At 40.7% G+C, this 25495-nt stretch overlaps 1 non-coding gene and 1 pseudogene across 1 annotated transcript; one reads left to right on the forward strand and one right to left on the reverse strand.

Moving 5' to 3' along the window:
- Positions 1–11789: 11789 nt before the first annotated feature.
- On the forward strand, positions 11790–11862 carry Trnap-ugg (transfer RNA proline (anticodon UGG)). The gene has a single exon. It is a non-coding gene; the product is annotated as a tRNA-Pro (tRNA).
- Positions 11863–19186: 7324 nt separating this feature from the next.
- Positions 19187–25495, reverse strand: part of LOC127674603 (presenilins-associated rhomboid-like protein, mitochondrial) — a 64249-nt pseudogene continuing 57940 nt past the window's right edge.

Genomic DNA, 25495 nt, shown 5'->3' on the forward strand with positions numbered 1-25495 from the left:
TTTCCATAGAGACCTCCAGAGTCTCCTCAGTATAGTAAAAGAGCTCATCTAGGACCGTGAAAACAATGTTGCTCTATAACCATGATGTGAAACAATGTTGCTCTTTAACCTTGATGATGTTTCCATGGAGACCTCCATCTTCTGGTGAGCACAGCCTGGCCATGCCTCTAGGAATGTTTCCTTCAAAAGTTGAGCGATGCTCTGCTTTCTAGCTGGTGTAGTTTCCCTTACGGGTATGATTTCTCAGGTGATAAAGGACAAGGGTGAATGAATTTTGCTTTGAGAGAAAGGAAGGGAGGGCAGTGGAGAGACTTCCTAGTTACTGAGCAAAGGGGAGGAGCATTTGTGGCTGTCATGGTTACTATAGATATGAACTTTTTAAACTATTCCCCTGCACATGGTCTTAAATCATCTCATTTTTTTTAACCTATGGAAATTTTTAGATATCTCTAGTCCTCCAATTTTGGTTTTTATTTGGTGTCTTGGGTGTGAAATCTTCACATAGATCCTAGTTACTGAAATTTTCTTTAAAATATTCTGTTAGACATTTTATAGGCATTTATTTTTTATAAATTTCTAAAATAAAATAAAATAAATTTATAAAAAATTATAAAAATGTTTTTCCATATGATACATATGCAGATCCTAATTTATATTGGTTTTTATTTATTCATTTAATTTTGGATTGGATATTTTCTTTATTAACATTTCAAATGCTATCCCCTCTCCAGGTTACCTCTTGGGAAATCCCCTATCCCACCATCCCATGCCTCTGTGAGGGTGCTCACCCACTCACCCACACACTCCTGTCCTTCCTCACTGGCATTCCCCTACACTGGGGCATCAAACACTCTCAGACCCAAGGGCTGCTCCTCTCACACAGATTGGTTGACTGATTGGAAGCCCCATTTGTGTGAGGTCTGGGGCCAACAGATTAGAAGAAGCCCCCACCCATGGTCCTGGGGTCTGCACACAGCTATGTCATCTGGAATGCAGGCTTGATCTCTCACCTTGTCTGCTTCATTACTACTCTTTACTCCATTGTGATATTTGTTCTTACTGAGGATCAGTAGGAAATCTCTTCCCCCATACCATACAACAAGAAAATAAGGAAGCAGAGTCACAGGGAATCAAAAGCATTACATCAGAAGCACCCACCACTCGGCTGTGGTCCTCACCTATCACCTTGTTGGCACTGTCTCCTGTTAGCAGTTGTTCATGCTAAGCTTGCAGTCTCCTGAGATCCTGGGAATTGTTTTGTTACCACAGCTAGTCTGGTTGAAGGAGCTCTGGGATTACAGACATGTACTGTCTCATACAAGTTTTCGTGAATTCTGGAGAGCTGACCTCAGGATTCATGCTTTTCTGTCAAGCACTTTACCCAGGGAGCCATTTACTCTCTCCCCTTCCATTTCCTTCTCACTGCTGTATTATTCTGAAGTCTCTGATTCAAATCTTCTCACTTAGGCATAGAGGGTATTTCCTTTCTGATCCAACCACCCTTCTTCTAAGTTTCTCTTCTCAAAACACAAAGCATGTATATCAAAAGGCTTAAATAAGTATAAGGTCTCTCCTTGTAAAATCAATCATACCTGAAAATGACTCAAAATAAGATTGATTTTCATCAGCAATTTGGTACAACCACTCTGGAAATCAGTCTGGCGGTTCCTCAGAAAACTGGGCACCTCACTTCCAGAAGATCCTGCTATACCACTCCTGGGCATATACCCAAAGGATTTCCCACCATGTAATAAGGATACATGCTCTACTATGGTCATAGCAGCCCTATTTATAATTGCCAGATGCTGGAAAGAACCCAGGTATCCCTCAACAGAAGAGTGGATGCAAAAAAATGTGGTATATCTACACAATGGAGTACTATTCAGCCATTAGAAACAATGAATTCATGAAATTCTTAGGCAAATGGATGGAGCTAGAGAACATCATACTAAGTGAGGTAACCCAGACTCAAAAGGTGAATCATGGTATGCACTCACTAATAAGTGGTTATTAACCTAGAAAACTGGAATACCCAAAACATAATCCACACATCAAATGAGGTACAGGAAGAAAGGAGGAATGGCCCCTTGTTCTGTAAAGACTCAGTGAAGCAGTATTCGGCAAAACCAGAACGGGGAAGTGGGAAGGGGTGGGTGGGAGGACAGGGGAAGAGAAGGGGGCTTACAGGACTTTCGGGGAGTGGGGGGCTAGAAAAGGGGAAATCATTTGAAATGTAAATTAATTATATCGAATAAAAAAATTAAAAATAAAGAAAGAAAAAAAACTTTTAAAAAAATGCTCAAGTTCTTTAGTCATTAGGGAAATGCAAATCAAAACAACCCTGGGATTTCACCTTACACCAGTCAGAATGGCTAAGATTAAAAATCCAGTTGAGAGCAGGTGTTGGCACGGATGTGGAGAAAGAGGAACACTCCTCCACTGCTGGTGGAGTTGCAAATTGGTACAACCACTCTGGAAGTCAGTCTGGCAGTTCCTCAGAAAACTGGGCATGTCACTTCCGGAGGATCCTGCTATACCACTCCTGGGCATATGCCCAGAGGATTTCCCAGCATGTAATAAGGATACACACTCCACTATGTTCATAGCAGCCCTATTTATAATAGCCAGAAGCTAGAAAGAATCCAGGTATCCCTCAACTGAAGAATGGATGCAAAAAATGTGGTATATATACACAATGGAGTACTAATCAGCCATTAGAAACAATGAATTCATGAAATTCTTAGGCAAATGGATGGAGCTGGAGAACATCATACTAAGTGAGGTAGCCCTGTCTCAAAAGATCAATCATGGTATGCACTCACGAATAAGTGGATATTAGCCTGGAAAACTCGAATACCCAAAACATAATCCACACATCAAATGAGGTACAAGAACGGAGGAATGGTCCCTGGTTCTGGAAAGACTCAGTATAGCAGTATAGGGCAAAACAAGAACAGGGAAGTGGGAAGGGGTGGATGGGGAAATAAGTGGAGGGAAGGGGGCTTAGGTGACTTTCGGGAAATCATTTGTAATGTAAATTAAAAATATCAAATAAAAAATAAAGTAAAATAAAATAACAAAAGAAAAAATATAAAGTTAGAGTCAGGTGACATCTCATGACCCATGTGAGAATAGCAGAACTTCAAATCTAGTAGTGAAAAAAAGAAAGAATGATAAGTAGAATCCCCCCCCAAAAAAGAATTTTAAAATGGATTATGGAGCAGAGATGATAACATTTTTAACTTGCAGGAGGCTCAGGAAGTACAAGCACTTCCTTTGAAGCACACTTCATGATCTGAGTTCAGTTCTAACAAATCAGGGGAAAGGCCACATGTGGTTCTCATGATCTGTAATCTCAGGATTCCTACTGCAAGATGGGAGTAACGGGCATAAGAATTAGCTAAAAGCTGGCATGCCGGGTAGCCTGGAATACATGGAACACGTAATATAATACATGTAGTACAATACATGCAGTATACTACAGCAGCACAAAGAAGAGAACCCTGCCTCTAAAGAAGGTTGGAGGAGACTGCTGAAACTAAAAAATATTGAATCCAGGTTTCCATGACAACCACAGTGTGCTTCTGCATCAGTGACAAACAAATGTCTACAGCCCTTCTTGTCAGCAGCAGTAAGAAAACAGGCCAAGCAGGAGTTGTGTTCATTTATATATAGCTGGGTCATTGATGCAACCTTAGAGAAGAATTTCAGAAAGAGACACAGCAAAGAATCAGGACTGAATCTATTAAGTACTAAGACAAAGTCTCACACAGGCAAAGGGCACTATAAAAGTAATCAAATGAATTGGATGGACAGGGGCTTTCAAGAGAGAGTAGCCCTCAAGGGTCATTAAGAAGTTTATATCTGTGAGCCTGTGGAATTTGAAGTTATAAGTCTGAACTCTAATCATATACAGCAAGTTGTAAAGGAAAGATTAAAATGTACAGGGCATTTAAAACTAAAGTAAAACTGCATGAGCTGTCTTTTTATTTTAGTCTCGAAGACAGCTCTTCTGTGAATGAACTTGTAAGTGGCTTTTGCAGTGTGTGAATTGCAGATTTAGGAAGGAGAAGGCAGGTGCTAATATAGGAAACCTGAAGGCTATAAGCAGTCTGGCCCCAAGAAGCACATTCACTGTTTAATACTTGAAATGCCTTTAGGAAACCATGCATCATTCTCTCTGTTGGCTGCTTTGGTTTAACCAGCTGTGTTTCTAGAGTCATCAAGAAAGGCAATCTATATCTCTGGGTTAGGAGATATTTCATATCTTGATTGGCTTCACTGTTACCTGACTTGTTATTTTGCCTCTTTCCTCCTACAGAAATACACAACTTCAGAAGGGGGTATAGTTTAGTCAGGAAAGCTAGGTAATTAGGTGGTCTATTAGTAATATGTATAACCTATCTATCCACAGACAGTACATCCAGTCACCTTACAGCTTCTTGAGGTAATGCACATCTTCTTAGATACCCCTGCTATTTCTTCTCATTTACTTATCTTCTCAGGTGCCTTTGAAGACCATGGAATGAAAATTCCCAACCTGCTTCTTCTGAATTTATCTCAAATGCAGTCCTTTTACTTGTCTGCAAGCTCCTATTTACCTACATAATTAGACCAGCAGTGACTGCACAGGAGAGAGACCTAAGGGTCTGTATAGAATCCCATTCAGCTCTTTCCATTACAGAGCAGAAAATGTTAACACTGAGGGTCAGGCATGAGCTAACAGTCTCATGCAGCCCAAGACCCCAGAGGTAATGGACAGGAGACTTAGAACACCCCCATCTCAATACTGTCCTTATGCAACCAGAAATGACAGTAGAAGCCTAATGTACACAGGCCTAGATCATGCAATGCAAACATGAGATCATGTCCTAAGCAGACAATATATTCCAAAAGCAAACAAGGGGCTTCAATGCCAGCCAGAACATAGGACTGCCAAATTCTGGTCAACCCACATTTTGCTCAGTTTAGTTTTCTCACCCAGGATCATCTGCATAGATTCTAAATGATCAAGCCAGGTCTGAATAAATGCAGCAGAATGAATGTCACAATTAGGTCTGCAGAACTGACAAGTATTTTACCTGAGGGTGCCCCGAGACTCATTTTATCCCACCACCCTCCCCCTGTTTTGTTATGGACAATAGTATTTAGTTTTAATCGTGGTCCCTTGGGCTATCTACTCTTGTTTTGGTCATGGAAGCATTTGTAGGTGCTGTATATTGGAGTGGGCCTTAAATCAATTCAGATGTTGGTTGTTGACCCCCGCAGGACTATTCCACAGATGACCTAGCATGTCTTGCAGCCAGGACCACATTGTCGATCCCAGCATTTATGACTGGACTGATTTGTTTGGTGACACTAGATGGACAGGCGACACTCCCTGTCTCTCCCTTTATTTGGAGACCACATTTGCATTGACTTCATATATTTTAGAATATATTTCTACTGCAATAATCTCCTTAACACCTCTCCACTGCCCATGGATTCTGTCTCCACTGCATTCTCTTGCTCAACACCATCATCACCCCTCTCCCAAAGCACCTGATCCTCCTATTCTTGTACCCTCTGCACTCACCCACATCATCTACTCTACTGTCCCCTCCCAGAGAGATTCTTGTGTCCCCTTAGTCACTCCTTCTATGCAGAACCTCTCTGGGTCTATGGATTGTAGCTTGGTTATCATTATTTATTTAACTCGTGATACTCACATATAAGCAAATATGTACAATGTTTATCGTACTGCATATGAGTTACCACACTCTTGAGTATTTTTTACTCATCCATCCATGTGCTTGCAAATTTCATGTATTTGTTTATTGTTGACATCTGAGTGAATCTGTCAGGGACCAGCTCTGGCATTCATGTTCTCTCTTGAAGATATCTGAGGACAGAGTTTGTAGGTGGGAGCAAGACTTGCTCTTGCAAGATATTAGGGTTGCAATTTTATAATGTTTACCTATCTTAAGTCTAATTTACTTTTCAGTGGTAGCTGGCCTGCCTATCCTTTGAGCCCAAGCACTGCAGGCTGTAGTTTTTAGCACCTCATCATGAAACAGGGGGATTAAGTAAAGGATTAACTGCCAGGGATTTGCTATCTCTTGGCCAGAAGACTTGCCACTAGCTTGTCAAACAGGAAGAAGGTTTTAGAACAAGAAACATTTACTGAACCAGATTAGAGTCACTAGCAAAAGGAAATTCTTTACCACAAACAAATATGTATAGACTAACATAAATTCATATAGAAAATCATGCATAAACAGTCATACAACTCCATGCAATTGAGAAGAACTTAGTTGCATGCTAAAATCATAATTACATACATACCTAAACATACACACACGCACATACACACACACATCCATACTTACCTACATATATACGCACATTGATACTTACCTACATATATGGAGCAAAAAACCATGTGCCTGTGCAGAAAGAATTCATTCACTCTGGATGAAAACTGAGCTACCATCTTTACTGCATAAAGAAAGAGAAAGCTTCTGCCCTTTTATTGGTAAAAGAATTAAACCTCAGTCTTTAAGGAAAAAGCTCTGTTGTCTTTTAGAAAGATTAAGGCAGCCTTGCTGTTAAGAAAATACCTGTTCAGTCCCATGGCAAGAAGAAGCCTGCCTGCTCCTTCTGCTTTCTCTGCAGCTTCTTCTGAGTCCCTCTGTCTCTCTGCATACTGCATATTGCTCTCTTAATCCCCAAGTTTGCTTTTAAATTGTAAGTTATTCTGCTCTGCTGTCCTTCTCCTGCCTTCTCCTAATCTTGCTCTCTCCTCCTGCTCTGATGTAATAGTTCCCTACAATGTAGTGGACATAGTTTTTTTCTAACTATTCTAGGGAAATTGATCACATGGATTTTACAAAAATCCATATCTTTTTTTACAAGTTCACTAAAATGTCAAATGTAAATTCAAATCATAAAATTAATAAGTTGTGGGAAGCCATTAGAGACCCTCACTTTGGCTTACATGGCAAAGGCCCTGAGAAAAGCAAACAAGAGCCTCTCCCATGGGCATTGGTTTAGCCATTGTTTCGAGATAACTGCAGAATAGTCCTGCCTGCATCAATACTACCAACTCCGACTCCAGGGATCTTCATCAGATAACCTCCTCATCTCCTGCAGTAAATGCCAGGAATACCTCTGCTCCTCTTTGTCCTTGCCTTGGTGTACGCCCCTCCTGAAAGCCTTAAAACCTGTGTACCCCAGAACATTAAAGGAGGCTTTGACATGACCCAGATTGACTTATCTTTCTTGGTGCTTGGCCTCCTTCTCTCTCTCCCCCCCTTTGACCCTCAGGTAGCACCTCTTCGGGACCCTGGAATAACTGACCCGCTGGACAGGTTACAATAAGTAGTATACAACAGAGAGTGTCTGCATATGTATCCATTAAAACTAGATGTTCATTAATTGTAACTAGCTTTACAGGTTGCTGGAGGTTAAAAACCCATAAGTTGTTAATGAACTTTTGTATAAATCAACCCAGTCAATATTTTATCTTCTGTCCTTGCACTTACAATAAATCATCTCTTCTCTTTTATGACCTTTAGTTAATTGTTTTACAACCTCTTGGAATGTGTTCTAAGTTGTAAATAACTGCTTTCTATCTCTGAATCAATTAACTTGTGACCCATGGAGACTGACAGAATTCTCACTGTAGTTTTAATATTAGAAAGGATTTTAAGATCAGTTCTATTATGAAGGCACAGGGCCTGCACCCTGATGTCTGCATATATTATATTATACCATTCAGGTTTGACTGGGTATGGGACACCTGATTATGTGAATAGGTGGATCTCAGATTCATTGCCTAATTTCGGGTTCCTTTCTTCTGTTCCCTTGGCCACCTTCTATGTGATAGTTGTGCTTTATCTTATTCTAAGTCATTTTGTTATCTTTCAATGTGATATCTTAGAAGCCTGTGCTTTTGTAATGAGAGACAGGAAGAAAGTAGATCCAAATAGGAGGGAAAGGAGAGTGGATCTGAGAAAAGTACAGGGACTGGAATCTGGAATTAGCATATTTTAGGAGAGAAATGGTGAATTTATTTCAAATAAAGGAAGAATATTTAAGTAAATCATCCAGAGTGAAATATAATGCAAAAGGATCCTGACTCACAGAGAAATACTGACACATAATTCATAGCACTTGGTCGGTTGAGTATCAGCAATTATCCAGCACTGCCTAAGGACTCTCTTCCCATGGGCAATGGGTTGTTACTACTTATCTCTTCCCCACACTTTACCTTGGGGTCCCTCTCTCCTTCCCTCCCCTGTGCTTCTGTCTTCACTTTTTATTTCCTCTCACTCTCCTTTACTACCTCATCTTCTCTGCCAATGCTTGTTGTCTTTATTCCAAGTCATTGCATCTTATTTTCATTGCATTCATTGTACCATTTCTGTAATGGGCTAAGTTGAACAATGTACTTAATCTTAGACTCAGACTTCTATAATCTGCCATCTCTATATACTCTTCAATGGAAATGAAGAAACATCATAGCCAAACTTATTGGACACAAAGAAAGGAGAATTAAGAGGAAAATTCATAGCACTCCATGCCTTCAAAGAGAAATTGAAGTGATCCCATACAAGCAATTTATCAGCACACCTGAAAGCCATAGAATAGAAAGAAGCAAACACCCTAGAGGAGTCCATGGCAGGAAATACTCAAACTCAGGACTGAAATCCAACAGTTACAAACATAGACAAAGATACAAAGAATCAACAAACCCAAGAGCTGATACTTTGAGAAAATCAACAAGATAGATACACCTTTAGCTAGACTAACCAGAGGGCACAGACACAATATCCAAATTAACAAAACCAGAAATGAAATGGGAGAATTAACAGCAGAAACACGGGAAATACAAAATAAATCATCATAACCCACATCGAAAGCCTATAGTCTACAAAAGTGGAAAATCTGGATGAAATGGATGACTTTGTAGACAGATACCACACATGAAAGTTATATCAGGATCAGATCAACTATCTAAACCATCCCATAACCCTTAAGGAAAAAGTCATCAAAACCCTCTCACCAAAATATTCCAGGGACAGATGGTTGTAGCGCACAATTCTACCTGACCTTCAAACAACTAATACCTATACTCCTAAAATTATTCCATGATATAAAACCAGAAGGAACACTACCTAATTCATTCTATGAAGTCACAATTACTCTGATACCTAAACCATGCAAAGACCCAAGAAAGAATAAGAACTTCAAGCCAATCTCAATTATAAATATCAATACAAAAATACTCAATAAAATTTCCTGAAACTGAATCTAAGTACACATCAAAACAATCATTCACCATGATCAAGTTGGCTTCATCCCAGGGATGCAGTGATAGTTAAGTATATGGAAATCCATCAACATAATCCACTAAATAAACAAACTCAAAGGAAAAATAAACACATGATCATCTCATTAGATTCTGAAAAATCCTTTGACAAAATACAACACCTCTTCATGTTGAAAGTCCTGGAGACATCAGGAATTCATGACACCTACCTAATCATAATAAAAGCAATATACATCCGACCAAAAGCCAACATCAAATGAAATGAAGCAATCCCACTAAAATCTGGGACAAGAAAATGTTGCCCTCTCCCTATTAATTCAATCTAGTACTCAAAGTTCTAGCTAGAACAATTAGACAACAAAAGGAGATCAAGTGATACACATTGGAAAGGAAGAAATCAAAGTCTAACTATTTGCAAATGTTATGATAGCATATATAATCGACCTGCAAAATCCCACCAGAGAAGTACGACCATTGATAAACAACATCAGCAAAGTGACAGGATATAAAATTAAAGCACACAAATCAGTAGTCTTCATTTATACAAATGACAAACTGCCAGGGAAAGAAATGAAAGAAAGTAGGGAAGCAACATTCTTCACAATAGACACAAATAGCAATAGGTATCTCGGTGTAACTCTAACCAAGCAAGTTAAAGATCTGTATGACAGAACTTCACATCTCTGAGAAAGAAGTTGAAGAAGACCTCAGAAAATCCCCCATGCTCATGGAATGGCAATATTAACATAGTGAAAATGGCCATCTTACCAAAAGAATATATAGATTCAATCCAATCCCCATCAAAATTCCAACAGAATTCTTCACAGACATGGGAAGATCAATTCTCGACTCCTTATGGATAGACAAAATATCAAGAATATCTACAACAATTCGCAGCAATGAAAGAACTTCTGGGGAAATCACCATCCCTGACCTCAAGCTGTACTACAAAGTAATAGTGATAAAGACCTAGGGGGTTATGGGTGCAAAGACACACAGTTCAATCAATGGAATAGAATCAAAGACCCAGAAGTTATCCCATATACCTATTGACACTTGAAATTTGACAAAGAACCCAAAAACATACAGGGGGAAAATAATGAGTCTTCAATAAATGGTGCTGATATAACTGGCAGTCTCTATGTAAAAAACTGAAAATAGACCCATATTTGTTACCTTGCACAAAGCTCAAGTCCACGTGGATCAAGGACCTCAACACTGAGCCAGATACACTGGATCTAAAAAAAGAGAAATTTGGAAAGATCCTCAAACTCATTGGCACAGAGAAAATTTTTCTAAAAAGGACTCCAGTGGCTCAGGCTCTAAGGGCAACAATTAACCAATGGAATGTCATGAAACTAAAAAGCTCCTGTAAGGAAAAGTGACCCTCAATACATTAAAAAAAAAAAAAAAACAACGTGTAGATTAGGAAAAACAATCTTCAATAACCCTACATCAGACAGAGGGCACACATCCAAAATATAAATGAACTCAACAAGTTAAACTCCCAAAAAACAAATAACCCAATTAATAATTGGAGTACACATCTAAACAGAAGATTAATTCACAAAAGTGGAATCTCAAATGGCCAGGAAGCATTTAAAGAAATGTTCAAAGTCCTTAGTCAAAAGTGCAAATCAAAACAACCATGAGATTCCACTTCACACCAGTTAGAATGGCTAAGATAAAAATCTCAGGAGACAGTAGATGCTGGTAAGGATGTGGAGAAAGACGAACACTCCTCCTTTGCTGGTGGGATTGCAAGCTGGTGGAAGTCAATCTGGTGGTTCCTCAGAAAACTGGAAAGAGTTCTACCTGAAGACCCAGTGTTGTACTCAGATCATGAAAACCCCAAAGAGAGCACCAGGAACCAGGAATCCTATGCAAGCACATGAGAGTCTTTATTCAAGCTTGAGTTCAGGCCACTGACCTTCCTGATGGTGCAACAGAATAGGAGAGAGGCCCAGAGATCCAGGGGAAGGGGATTATAAAGGAACAAACAAGAACCAGGGATTTCCAAGCTTTGGCACTCCATGACATGGTAAAGGGATGCTGGCCTCGGTCCCCAAGAGCTCCTAGTATCCTTCCCCCAAGGGAGGCACACAAGGCTAAGGGCTGCCCTAGCAATAAGGGGCCCAACCTTGCAATGCCATCTTCCCAACGTCTGCCCGACCCTGGCCGGTTCTTACTAAACCTACAGAAACACATTATAATTAATTTCACACAATCCTCTCAATGTATAGTATGTATGCCATGTTTTAAAGAACACAGAATTTCTTGTTGCTAATACTATTTTCTTTTCATCGAAAAGAGATTCTGTTTTCATAGAAGAAAAACATAAAAATTCCACAGAAATCTTAAATTAGAAAGCAGCAAATCATATACTAAGATGTGCTGCAGATTCTTTCAAGGCATATAAATGCAGCTTTGGTCACTCTTTATTGATATAGGCTATAAACGGGCACTTTGCCAGCCTGGAGATGTAGCTCTGTGGTTTGAGCCCATGCTTTGGATGCATGTGGTTCCGGGTTCGATTCCCGGCGTCTCCAAGTGTTTACTTTTCCTCTTTGGGTCTCTTTCTACACAGGGTGACACAACCTAGCATATCTCCATAATCTCCTGAGGAAGATAAAAGACCTCATCTCTGACCAGGGCAACAATGTTGCTCTATAACCATGACAATGTTTCCATGGAGGCCTAGTCTAGTGAGGAAAGCCTGGGCCAAGCAGGCCTCTAGGAATGTTTTATTCACAGCTTGAGTGAAGCTCTGCTTTCTGGCTGGTGGTAGTTTCCCTTATGCTTTGTAATGCGACAGATAACAAGGGTGAATGAGTTCTGCATTGAGAGAAAGGAAGGGAGGGATGGGCAGAGCATTCCTAGTTCCTGAGCAGAGAGAGGGGAGGAGCATTTGTTGTTGTCATGGAAACCCGGATTCAATATTTTTTAGAGTCAGCTGTCTCCTCCGATCTTCTTTATAGGGAGGGGCTCTCTTTGTGCTGCTGGAGTATACTGCATTTATTGTACTACATGTATTATATTACATGATCCATGTATTCCAGACTACCTCGCACACCAGATTTTAGCTAATCCTTATGCCCATATCGCCCATCTTGCAGTAGGAATTCTGAGGTTACAGATCATGAGGACCACATGTGGCCTTTCCCCTGATTTGTTAGAACTGAACTCAGATCATGAAGCGTGCCTCAAAGGAAGTGTTTGTACTTGCTAAGCCTCCTGCAAGTTAAAAATGTTATCTTCTCTGGTCCATAATCCATTTTAAATTCTAACTGAAAAGTGACTCAGTTGGGTTTTGATTAATCAATAAAGATTCCAGCAGCTAATGTTTGGGCAGAAAGGAATAGGCTGGACCCTTAGAGTTGCCAAATCAAGGAAGCAGGAGGGAGGAGAAAGGAACCAGCATGACTTAGGGGGAGAAAGAGACACAGATGGATGGATGGACATAGGACCTGCAGGAGATAAAGGCATGGAGCCATGTGAAATTTGAGGTAAGTGGTGATTGCCAGGGTGAGTGGCTGGAAGTGGTACTACCCTCCTGGAGCATAAAGAAGTGTAGCACACACTCACCTCTACATGGGAGGATTGTGAAGGAACAATATTAACAATGACTCCAGAAAGAGCTGGGCACGCACCACATGTGCACCACGTGTGAGGACCAGTAATCTTATACTGAGAATTCTGGGATACCTGTTATAATAGATTCACTCTATTGTCCCTTGGTGACTCTGCCTGTTTGACATGGCAGGGTATTTTTTGCACATGGAATCACACTGAACCTCAACAGACTGCTGATGAACAAAAGAAGGGATACGGTTAACCTATTGAGGAGATAAGGATGCTGGAAGAGAACCAGCCTACCCAGAGTGTCCCCATGTTCTTTTCAACAGATCTGGCTGAGAGACTCCACAGCACACTGTGTTCTTCTCAATGAGCTCCTGCTTCTGGGATGAAGATACGAGACCCCTCTCTGTCACCCTGGAAGGTAACACACAGGGAAATAAACCCATGAAATAGAGGAAACCAGGAGGAGACAGCACCTAAAACCCAGAGGATGGAATGGTGGTGGCTTGTCTGAGCAGACTCCTTCAGAGAAAGGTATGCACAATGACTTTCCTCTTCCCATCTCATCACACAACCATGAACACACCAGGCCATGCCAGGGAATGTATACACACAGTGGAAATGTAAGCCTGTGCATTTACCACTAGCATTCTGGGTTCCCTCCCTGACTGTGTCCTATGCACAGTCACAGAGTGAAACATTGAGATTCAGCAAATTCAGCAGAGGCATCAGATGAAGATTTAATTTATTCCACTGGCTAATAGGGGAAAACAGAGCATGAAACCATATAAAGACATTTGGGAGATAACTGTGAAGAAATGGGTAATCTGAGTCATACTGATAAACAAATCAGGATGGAGAATAAGCAAGCACATCAGTGAAGTTCCAATCAGTCAATCAATCTTTGCAGACCCAGCTTTCTAGGAATCCCTGTTCCCACATACACAATGCCTCTCCCCCTCATGAGTCTAGATCCATTAATGTGTTTGTTGAGGGGCCAAGAAGTCAAACCACATCTTCCAACAGATTCACCAATAACAGTTACACACAGAATTCTGAAAGCTACACAGTCATGATCTCTTAGTGTGAATCTTGTGAAGGGGGCCTGTGGACTTGTCTCTGGGACATTTCTCTCACTTCCTTCAATAGAATCAGTAGCCTCTATAGGCTCTTAAGGAAGTAGTGTCAAACTGCATTAAACATCAAATAAATTCTCCAACACTATGGAATTCATGCAGATCCTTCATGACTATCCTGGACATTTTATAATCAGTACACAGAGAATGCAACAGATAGACACTGAAGCAAAATTCACATGCTTCCAGAGATCTATATCAGGTCTTTGTGTAAAATTTATGGCATCCAATTTAATGTTTGAGGAGATTTTTTTGGGTCATTTCTTGTATGACAAAAAAAATCTATTTTCAATAAAAAGAAAATAAGAATATTAGAGCAAATAATTTTATGCTCTTCAAAACCCAACAGACCTATAAAAAATAATACTGAATTATTTGGGTTCCTCCATTTTAACTCAATTTTCCGTTGGATTAATAATTCAGTTAATGGTATAATGCCAAATATATAATAATGTTACTGAATTAGCAATATGGTCTCATCTTTCAGGGCATCAAAGTTTCCTGCAACTTCCTGAACACACCTCTATTCTCTTTTAAAACGTGCCTTAGCTTTCAGGCCCTCAAAAACTATTTTCAATTTTTTTGGGAGGTTGGTAATCTTTTTTCTCAACTTTGCCACATACTATTTATCACTTCACATAGTCCAGTGGGTAAATGTAAAGTAACTAGGCAGACTACTCTCCACCAGCTGTCTTGAACTCTCCACAGACCTCTTGAGAAAACTGTACTAAGTCCAGAATTGATTGCTGCTAGTCGGAGGAGATGTCGTTGGCCTGCTTTGAAACTGTCTGCATTACATGTATGATTATTCAAGTGTCACTGAAACTTAGAGGACTCTACAATAATCTCCTACAAAGAAGAGTCAATCCCTTCTAACCATGGCCTAGGAGAGGGACTATAGTGACTGGTGCTAAGAGGCAAGACTCACCAGAGGCTTTGTTCCTACAAGGGCAGTGGGTGGGGAGGGGATGGGAGAGGGGTGTGTATCCACAGCTGAGATGAGGACCTCAGGAGCCTCAGCCCCACTCCACTTCTTTCCTTGTTTTTGTTTTAATTCCGGTGGGAGAGTCATACCAGACAGCAAATCTCATAAAAGAGACCTGTTGGGAGGGTTCAGGTTGTGGAGAGACAAATACAGGAGTGGCTTCCTCTGCTCCCAAGAGGGAGCTGAGAACTGGGACAGAAACACACACAGTCTTTGTAAAGTGTTTCTTAGGGGACTGAGTTTTCTAGAGAGGAGATTTCCACTGTGAGTGATGGGGGGATTTCAAGTGCTGAGTCTGGGGGAGCTCAGAGATTAGTGAGTTTTCCTGTTCCTGGATTGGTGGGTTTTCATGCTCAGGGATTGGTGACTTTTGTTCAGACTTTTCACCTAAAATTAGCATGATCTGGGGCAGGTTCTGCTGAGAGGCTAGAGATAAACTTTATGAACTTTACAGAGGCTGGAATCTCTCTAATGACAGTTAAGGAAGTCTGGAGGGGGCTCCTGGCTGCTGGAGTTCCTCAAGATGGGACCTAGCAGCTATCCTGTCTAGATGGTTTACAAAGTTTAAAAAATATACAAAGTTTACGAAGGAAGTCCACAGCAGACCTACTCTAGGACCCTGTGAAGTTGAATATAAGTCCCAGGAACCACAACTCCTATGCAAGTACATGAGGGTCATTATTCAAGATTGAGCTCAGGCCATAGACCTTCCTGATGGTGCAACAAGAGATGAGAGAGGCCCAGAGATCTAGGGGAACGGGATTATAAAGGAACAAAAAAGATGCAGGTGTTTCCAAGCCTTGGCACTACATGAGATGGTAAAGGTATGTTGGCCTTTAAGCTGATTGCTTTACAGCACCTGTTTAAACCATAAGAAGGGCACATACATCAAAAAGAGTACCACGACCTGGGAACAACTTATGTTTTCTTAGCCCACACTGTTGTTAGCAGCTAGCAGCAGCCGATTTGTCTGTTTTGCAACGACCGGGGACATTTCATGATTTTTCTCAGACCTCAAGAGTGGGAACCACGCCTCTCTAAGTCATATCTCTTCACCAGTATACCACCCTTGTACATATACCCAAAAGACAGCCCACCATACCACAAGGATACATGATCCACCATGTTCATAGCAGCCTTATTTGTTTTTTTTTTTAACTTTTTTTATCCGATATATTTTTTATTTACATTTCAAATGATTTCCCCTTTTCTAGCCCCCCACTCCCCGAAAGTCCCATAAGGCTCCTTCTCTCCCCCTGTCCTCCCACCTACCCCTTCCCAGTTCCCCGTTCTGGTTTTGCAAAATACTGCTTCACTGAGTCTGTCCAGAACAAGGGGCCACTCTCTTGTACCTCATTTGATGTGTGGATTATGTTTTGGGTATTCCAGTTTTCTAGGTTAATATCCACTTATTAGTGAGTGCATACCATGATTCACCTTTTGAGTCTGGGTTACCTCACTTAGTATGATGTTCTCTAGCTCCATCCATTTGCCTAAGAATTTCATGAATTCATTGTTTCTAGTGGCTGAATAGTACTCTATTGTATAGATATACCACATTTTTTGCATCCACTCTTCTGTTGAGGGATACCTGGGTTCTTTTCAGCATCTGGCAATTATAAATAGGGCTGCTATGAACATAGTAGAGCATGTATCCTTATTACATGGTGGGGAATCCTCTGGGTATATGCCCAGGAGTGGTATAGCAGGATCTTCTGGAAGTGAGGTGCCCAGTTTTCAGAGGAACCGCCAGACTGATTTCCAGAGTGGTTGTACCAATTTGCAACCCCACCAGCAGTGGAGGAGTGTTCCTCTTTCTCCACATCCTCTCCAACACCTGCTGTCTCCTGAATTTTTAATCTTAGCCATTCTGACTGGTGTAAGATGAAATCTCAGGGTTGTTTTGATTTGCATTTCCCTAATGACTAATGAAGTTGAGCATTTTTTAAGATGCTTCTCCACCATCCGAAGTTCTTCAGGTGAGAATTCTTTAACTCTGCACCCCATTTTTTAGTAGGGTTGTTCGGTTTTCTGGAGTCTAACTTCTTGAGTTCTTTATATATATTGGATATTAGCCCTCTATCTGATGTAGGATTGGTGAAGATCTTTTCCCAATTTGTTGGTTGCCGATCTGTCCTCTTGATGGTATCCTTCGCCTTACAGAAACTTTGTAATTTTATGAGGTCCCATTTGTCAATTCTTGATCTTAGAGCATAAGCTATTGGTGTTCTGTTCAGAAACTTTCTCCCTGTGCCGATGTCCTCAAGGGTCTTCCCCAGTTTCTTTTCTATTAGCTTCAGAGTGTCTGGCTTTATGTGGAGGTCCTTGATCCATTTGGATTTGAGCTTAGTACAAGGAGACAAGAATGGATCAATTCGCATTCTTCTGCATGCTGACCTCCAGTTGAACCAACACCATTTGTTGAAAAGGCTATCTTTTATCCATTGGATGTTTTCAGCCCCTTTGTTGAGGATCAAGTGGCCATAGGTGTGTGGGTTCATGTCTGGATCTTCAATTCTGTTCCATTGATCCTCCTGCCTGTCACTGTACCAATACCATGCAGTTTTTAACACTATTACTCTGTAGTATTGCTTGAGGTCAGGGATACTGATTGCCCCAGAATTTCTTTTGTTGCTGAGAATAGTTTTAACTATCCTGGGTTTTTTGTTATTCCAGATGAATTTGATAATTGCTCTTTCTAACTCTGTGAAGAATTGAGTTGGGATTTTGATATTGCATTGAATCTGTATATTCCTTTTGGCAAAATGGCCATTTTAACTATATTGATTCTACCGATCCATGAGCATGGGAGGTTTTCCCATTTTTTAAGGTCTTCTTCCATTTCCTTCTTCAGAGTCTTGAAGTTCTTGTCATACAGATCTTTCACATGTTTGGTAAGAGTCACCCCAAGATACTTTATACTGTTTGTGGCTATTGTGAAGGGGGTCATTTCCCTAATTTCCTTCTCAGCCACAGCTTTATTTGTAATAGCCAGAAATCACCCAGATGTCCCTCAGCAGAATAATGGATACAGAAAATGTGCTTCACTTGCTCAAGGGAATACTACTCAGCTATAAAAACAAGGACATCATGATTTATCAGGTAAATGGGTGGAACTAGATAAGTGAATATTACCCAAAATGTACTGAATACCTAGACTACAACCCAGAGAACACCACAACATGCAGAAATGCCAAGTAAGGAGGCTTCAATCCTGCTTAGAAGTGGAGGGGGTGGATAATCATAGTAGGCAGAGGGAGGGAGGGACCTGTGTGGGAGATGGGAGGGAGAGGGGAAAGGAGTAACAGGGTCTGATATGGAGGGGACAGGAGAGAGTATCGCAGAGGGCCAGGAGAATGAATGGAAATATGCATCCTCTGGGAATGGGAAGTTGGGGAACCATCTATATAGGACAAGAGACCTAGGAGGTATGAGACTCTCAGGACTCATGGAAAGTGACCTTAGCGAAAACCCCCAACATGGAGAAGAGGGAACTCAAAGAATCTACCTCCTTTAGATAGATGGTGTTAATAAACCACAGTCAAGACTCTAATCCAGAATTGTTCCTGTCTAAAAGAACCACAGAAACAAAACTGGGGAAGAGACTGGGGGGAAAGGCAGCCAATGACCAGCCCAACTTGGCATCCATCTCATGGGGGTGACCAAGGTCTGTCACTATTACTGATGGTATGTTGTGCTCACAGACCAAACCCTGACAAGGCTTTCCTGAGAGAGGCCCTACCAGCAGCTGACTTACAGAGAGGCAGATACTTACACCTGACCATTGGATTCAACCTGAGGTTGAATTTGGGGAAGGACTGAATAACCTGAAAAAGACAATAACCTCATAGGAATAGCAGAAGACTCAACAAACCCAGACTCCCAGAGACATCCCAGAGACTGAGACACCAAACAGGAGCATGCAGGCCCAATCTGAGGTCCCTGGCACATATACAGCAGAGGCATGCCTGGTCTGGCCTCAGTGTAAAAAAAAATGTTCTTAATCCTTGCTAGAACTGAGGCCCCAGGGAGGAGGAGGCATGGGGTGAACACCTTCTTGTAGGCAAGAGGGAGGAGGCATGGGATGAGGATCTGTGGGAGGGGAATCAATGGCAGAAATCGATTGGAATATAAATAAACATAAAATAACGTAAAAAATAAAAAAATAAAAAGGAAAAAGTGAGTGATCATGGACAGCAACCTTGGGGAACAGAGAGCCTTTGATGCTGGGTTGGATGTAAAGAATCTGACCATGGTCCAATGCAGGGACTGCACTCTCCAGAAGCAGAATAAGAGGTGTTTGCAACCATGATGCCTGTCACAGTCCTCTGGCCATCACCTAGGCTAGTATACCACTTGTTAATCTTCTGAGATGTCCTTCATCTTGTGGCCATTTACCATCCAACCAGATACTTTTCATACCATCAACATAACTCTGCACCCTGGATGTCAGGGATTCAAACTGTCAAATACCAGCAGATACTAATGCACAGCCAGGGAACCCAGTAGTGAAAGACAAAGGCTTCACTAGAGTTCTTCTAAGCTAGTGGGAAGGACAAAAGACTGTTTCCTCCAGGAGCAGGATCAAGGCACTTCTGTATGCTGTCCCCATGACACTGACTGATCCTCAAGGTTTATCCTCCCTCAGTTCCTTTATAAATCCACATTTAGGCTGAAGAAATCATTTAAACCTGCATTGGAGCAGCTGTGGAGCCTCGGTCTCAGAGAGCTCCTGGTAGCCTTCCTCCTAGGGAGGCACACGAGGGTGAAGGAAACCCAAGTGTCAGTGTACCCAACCTGGCAATGCCATGGTCCCAACCTCTGCCCACCTTGTCCTGATCTTACTAACCCTGCAGAAACACATTATAATTAATTTGACATGACACTGTCAATTTAATGTGTCTATGCCATGTCTCAAAGAATACAAAATTTCCTGTTCTTAGTATTATGTTCTTTTCATTAAAAATAGCTTCTTTTGTCCTAGAAGAAATAACAGAAAAATTCCATAAAATAATAAACTAGAAGCCATAAATCGTACACAAAGACATGATACAGATCCTCACATGCCCTTTAAAGGCAGCTTCAGTCATTTTATGTTGATATAGGATAAAATCACACTACCCCTTGGCCTCTTGATATAGTTTAGTGGTAGAGCACCATGCCTTGAACACATTGGGTCCCGGGTTCGACTCCTGGTATTTCTGAGTTTTTTCTTTTTCTCTTCAGGGTCTCATTCTACACAGTGTGTCACATCCTAGAACACATTTCCATAGAGACCTCCAGAGTCTCCTCAGTATAGTAAAAGAGCTCATCTAGGACGGTGAAAACAATGTTGCTCTATAACCTTGATGTGAAAACAATGTTGCTCTTTAACCTTGATGATGTTTCCATGGAGACCTCCATCTTCTGGTGAGCACAGCCTGGCCATGCCTCTAGGAATGTTTCCTTCACAAGGTGAGGGAATCTCTGCTTTCTAGCGGGTGTAGTTTCCCTTATGGGTATGATTTCTCAGGTGATAAAGGACAAGAGTGAATGAATTCTGCTTTGAGAGAAAGGAAGGGAGGGCAGTGGAGAGCCTTCCTAGTTACTGAGCAGAGGGGAGGTGCTCTCCCCAACTCCCCCATTGGGGACCCCATGCTCAGTCCAATGGTTGGATGTGAGCTTTTGCCTCTGTATTGGTCAAGCTCTGGCAGTGGTTCAGTTGATACCATGATAGCTGATAGAGAACGGCTGTGGTTGTATGTATGTATGTATGTATGTATGTATGTATGTATATAAAATGAGGAAAGAGATCCTAGAGGGTGTAGGGATTGGATTGAATATAGAAGCAAAGTCAGACTTGCTGAGTCCTGGAGGAGACTTACATTCCTGCAGCCATGGACAGTGCTTGCTAAGGCAGGAGTAGAGACTGTTAGGTCCCTTTGGCTGGTTTGTCAATCACCAAAGTAAATTGGTAAATGAATGAAGCCACAGGCCCCAGGATAGGACACAACTTGTTTTTGTCACCTGCTGAATATTTGCTAAGTTACTTCACTCTTCTAAAACTTCCTTTTGTCATCCACAAAATCAGAATCATAGTAACACCTACTCCATTTTCACACTGCTGTGAAAATTAGGAAAAGTAATGAAAATCCTACGTGGTCCAGTGCCTGATAGGCTCATGGTAGATTGCTAATGCTAATAGAACAAAATATATCACAGGTTTAAAGACATAGTTCAATAATAATTATAAAAATAGCATGCGTGTGGGATTCATAATGCTCAGAGGCAGACACAGTTTATTTAGAGGTCTCTGGTGTAGTGTCCAAAATGCTTGCAGTTTATAGAGCTCAAAAAAGTGTCTAGATTTCTAAATGAGAAAACGGATGAAAGTACAGAATATTTAATATTGGCCTTGGAGTCGAGATGATGAGACATTAAGCCCCTGACTTTGACATACATTTTGTAATGTTCATTAAATACTTCTATAATATTAGGTAACATTTTCTCAATCTGAAAAATGTGGTAATGATGCAAAGTAGTTCATAGAATTGTTAGCATGAAAATATGATAAACAGAGTAATTATTTAGTGCTTGCAATTAAGTTAGTGCTCATATCATTCATAAATAACTGAATATGTTCAATGTATTAGATTTCTATTTGGATGAGGAGAATTTACTTATAATGAGATAATTACCTTGTTATTCAGTAACTTAATTTTTCAACCAATGAAAATCAGAACTATTACTGTTTAAATGGTACCCTTTCTTGGCTGCCACTGCAGAACCAAAGCTGCAGGATCTCCACATCACAGAAGCCTCAACAGGATATCCTAGAGGAATCCCAGTGAGGTTCCAGTATTGACACAGTATCAAAAGCCAAGGCCTTGAAACAGAAAAGTGACTCACTGAAATAAACATTTGCAAATAAAGATGTGTAGACAAAAGGGTATACTGTGTGACACACTGTGACACACCATAGCTTCCACAGCGAGATGTTGTTTTGTTGTTGTATTTGACATTCTTATTTGTTTTTTAATGTTATTTTTTCTTTTTTGTTGTTTTTATTATTTTTGGTGGGGAGCATTTGCAAGGGCAGAGGGTGGAAATGGAGGGAAAGGAAGATGAGTGAAATTGGGGTACATGATGTGAATTCATAAAGAATCAACAAAAAGGTAAAAAGGGTATCATTTGTTAACTGAATTATCACTTTTTATATATTCATTAAAATAATAAAATTATTTACCTAAAAATGCATCATTGAAATTAAACACCTTCTGGTGTAAACATATGAGTCACATCTGAGTCCCATCTGAAGGATGTAATGACTCCTCTCTATGGAATGAATTGCTTCCAGATGCTTTATTATTAATCACTGTTTTTAGCTCTCACACCCTTTTCCTATGGTGTCATCACGTCACATGCCCCAGTGTTTGTGTTAAGTGTGTGTTAAGGCACTATCAATCAAAGTAGGATCTTCTAGACCATGTCCTCAGAATCTCATAAATGTTTTCACGTGTAATTTTAGTATATATACACTACAATTTACAGAGAATATAAGATTTCTTGAAATTCTTATTATTCTATGACAAATGTAGTCTATTAACTAGTTCCTTCTGTGCTAAACAACTACGCATTCACATGTCAAGTGTTCTCCTCTTTTCATAAATCCTCCACAATTTCATTTGTATTTGCTTCACAATGTTGGGATAATGTATGGGGAAATGGATTAGAGTTTTGAACAGACATGAACTTTTATTTTTCCATTTAGGTCTAACTTCAGGCAATGTTTTTCTCTGATTTTGTTCTGTTTCTTAGGATCTTTTTTCTATGCATTTATTAGTGAAATTCAGAATTTGACACGCAATTAAAGTAAATAGTATAAATCGTATTCCTGTTGCAATGAATATGTGAAATAGTTTTGAAACAATAGACATTCATCAATAATGAATTGTCAGACCATGAACATACTCTGGATGTATGTAAGTTAATTTGGCAATGTTTTGAGCTGTTCTAATGTACAGGCAGTATAGGTCTATGTTCCCATATCACTCACAAATACTTGACACTTTCTGATTCAAATGGTCAAGTTATTATTTTAAACTAGAGATACTATCTATTGTATTCTCTGTGAACCAATCATTAAATTTTCTGTGAAGTATCAGAAACCAAATATCGAGGATACTCATGAAGGATCTGCATGGATTACTCAATGATGGAGATTTTATTTGCTCCTTAATGCAGTTTGACCCTACTTCCTTAAGAGCCTGTAGAGGCTACTGAGTCTATTGAAGGAAGTGAGAGAAATGTCCCAGAGACAAGTCCACAGGCCCCCTTCACAAGGTTCTCACTAAAAGATCATGACTGTGTAGCTTGCAGAATTCTGTGTGTAACTGTTATTGGTGAATCTGTTGGAAGATGTGGTTTGACTTCTTGGCCCCTCACCAACACATTAATGGATCTAGACTAGTGAGGGGGAGAGGCATTGTGTATGTGGGAACAGGGATTCCTAGAAAGAAGCTGGGTCTGCAAAGATTGATTGACTGATTGGAACTTCACTGATGTGCTTGCTTATTCTCCATCCTGATTTGTTTATCAGTATGACTCAGATTACCCATTTCTTCACAGTTATCTCTCATATGTCTTTATATGATTTCATGCTCTATTTTCCCCTATTAGCCAGTGGAATAAATTAAATCTTCATCTGATGCCTCTGCTGAATTTGCTGAAGTTGAATGTTTCACTCCGTGACTGTGCATAGGACACGGTCAAGGAGGATACTCAGAATGCTAGTGGTAAATGCACAGGCTTACATTTCTGCTGTGTGTATACATTCTCTGGCATGGCCTGGTGTGTTCATGGTTGTGTGATGAGATGGGAAGAGGAAAGTCATTGTGCATACCTTCCTCTGAAGGAGTCTGCTCAGACAAGCCACCACCATTCCATCCTCTGGATTTTAGGTGCTGTCTCCTCCTGGTTTCCTCTATTTCATGAGTTTATTTCCCTGTGTGTTACCTTCTAGTGAGACAGAGAAGGGTCTAGTATCTTCATCCCAGAAGCAGGAGCTCATTGAGAAGAACACAGTGTGCTGTGGAGTCTCTCAGCCAGATCTGTTGAAAAGAACATGGGGACACTCTGGGTAGGTTGGTTCCCTTCCAGCATCCTTATCTCCTCAATAGTTTAACCGTATCCCTTCTTTTATTCATCAGCAGTCTGTTGAGGTTCAGTGTGACTCCGTGTGCAAAAAATATCCTGCCATGTCAAACAGGCAGAGTCACCAAGGGACAATAGAGTGAATCTATTATAACAGGTATCCCAGAATTCTCAGTATAAGATTACTGGTACTCACATGTGGTGCACGTGTGCTGTGTGCCCAGCTCTTTCTGGAGTCATTGTTAATATTGTTCCTTCACAATCCTCCCATGTAGAGGTGAGTGTGTGCTACACCCCTTTATGCTCCAGGAGGGTAGTAGCACTTCCAGCCACTCACCCTGGGAATCACCACTTACCTCAAATTTCACATGGCTAGTTGCCTTTATCTCCTGCAGGTCCTATGTCCATCCATCCATCTGTGTCTCTTTCTCCCCCTAAATCATGCTGGTTCCTTTCTCCTCCCTCCTGCTTCCTTGATTTGGCAACTCTAAGGGTCCAGCCTGTTCCTCTCTCCCCAACCATTAGCTCATGGAATCAACCATTACCTGCTGGAATGTTTACTGATCAATCAAAACCCAACTGGGGACAAGGACCTTTAATATTTGGACACATATATGTCCAATTATGCAAAAGAAATAGAGCAAATCTGCAACACCCTGTGCAGTAGCAATAAAGTGGCTTGTTCAGCCTGCTTTTATATAGAACCCAGGACTACCTTCCATCAATCACTCAATAGAAAATGATCTACAGGCCAGCCTACGGAATGTTCTTAGTGAGGTATGTTCTCAGGTGAGGCTCTACCCTCTCTCATGTCTCTAGCTTGTATGAAGGTGACACAAATCCAGTCAGCACACTCGTGTATGCTTTATCTCTTCCTTTAGTGTGTATCCTTCTGTGGTTTGGTGTTATTTTACATGTACATCTAGCTGGGCTGGAACTCACTATGTAGAGCAGGCTGACTTTGAACATTCTGTGATCTTCCAGCCTCTGCTTCCTGATTGTTGAGGTCATGATAGTCACACACTATTCAACTCTTCTTGGGGTGTGTTTTTCTAACACATTCATTTCCATTTGACATTTAAATACTCTCTTATTTTACAAGGTGGACAATTTGCTTTTCATTTAATCTCATGAATAACCTATCATTTTGCAAACAAGAACACAACAAGGAGGCAGGCTGTAAGTTTTTGTAGCTCTCTGGAAAGAGGGAAGAGAGGGAAAAGAGGAACAGAGAAAGTCATCCCTTTGGAGTTAGGGTTCAAGACATCAAGCAGGTGCACCAAGATAGTCAGTAAGTAGCTGTGCTAGAGGTAGAGGAGAAGCAGGCTGAAGCCCTTCATAAAAGGAAGA

Source organism: Apodemus sylvaticus, chromosome X, assembly GCF_947179515.1.
Source record: "Apodemus sylvaticus chromosome X, mApoSyl1.1, whole genome shotgun sequence".
Lineage (NCBI taxonomy): Eukaryota > Metazoa > Chordata > Mammalia > Rodentia > Muridae > Apodemus > Apodemus sylvaticus.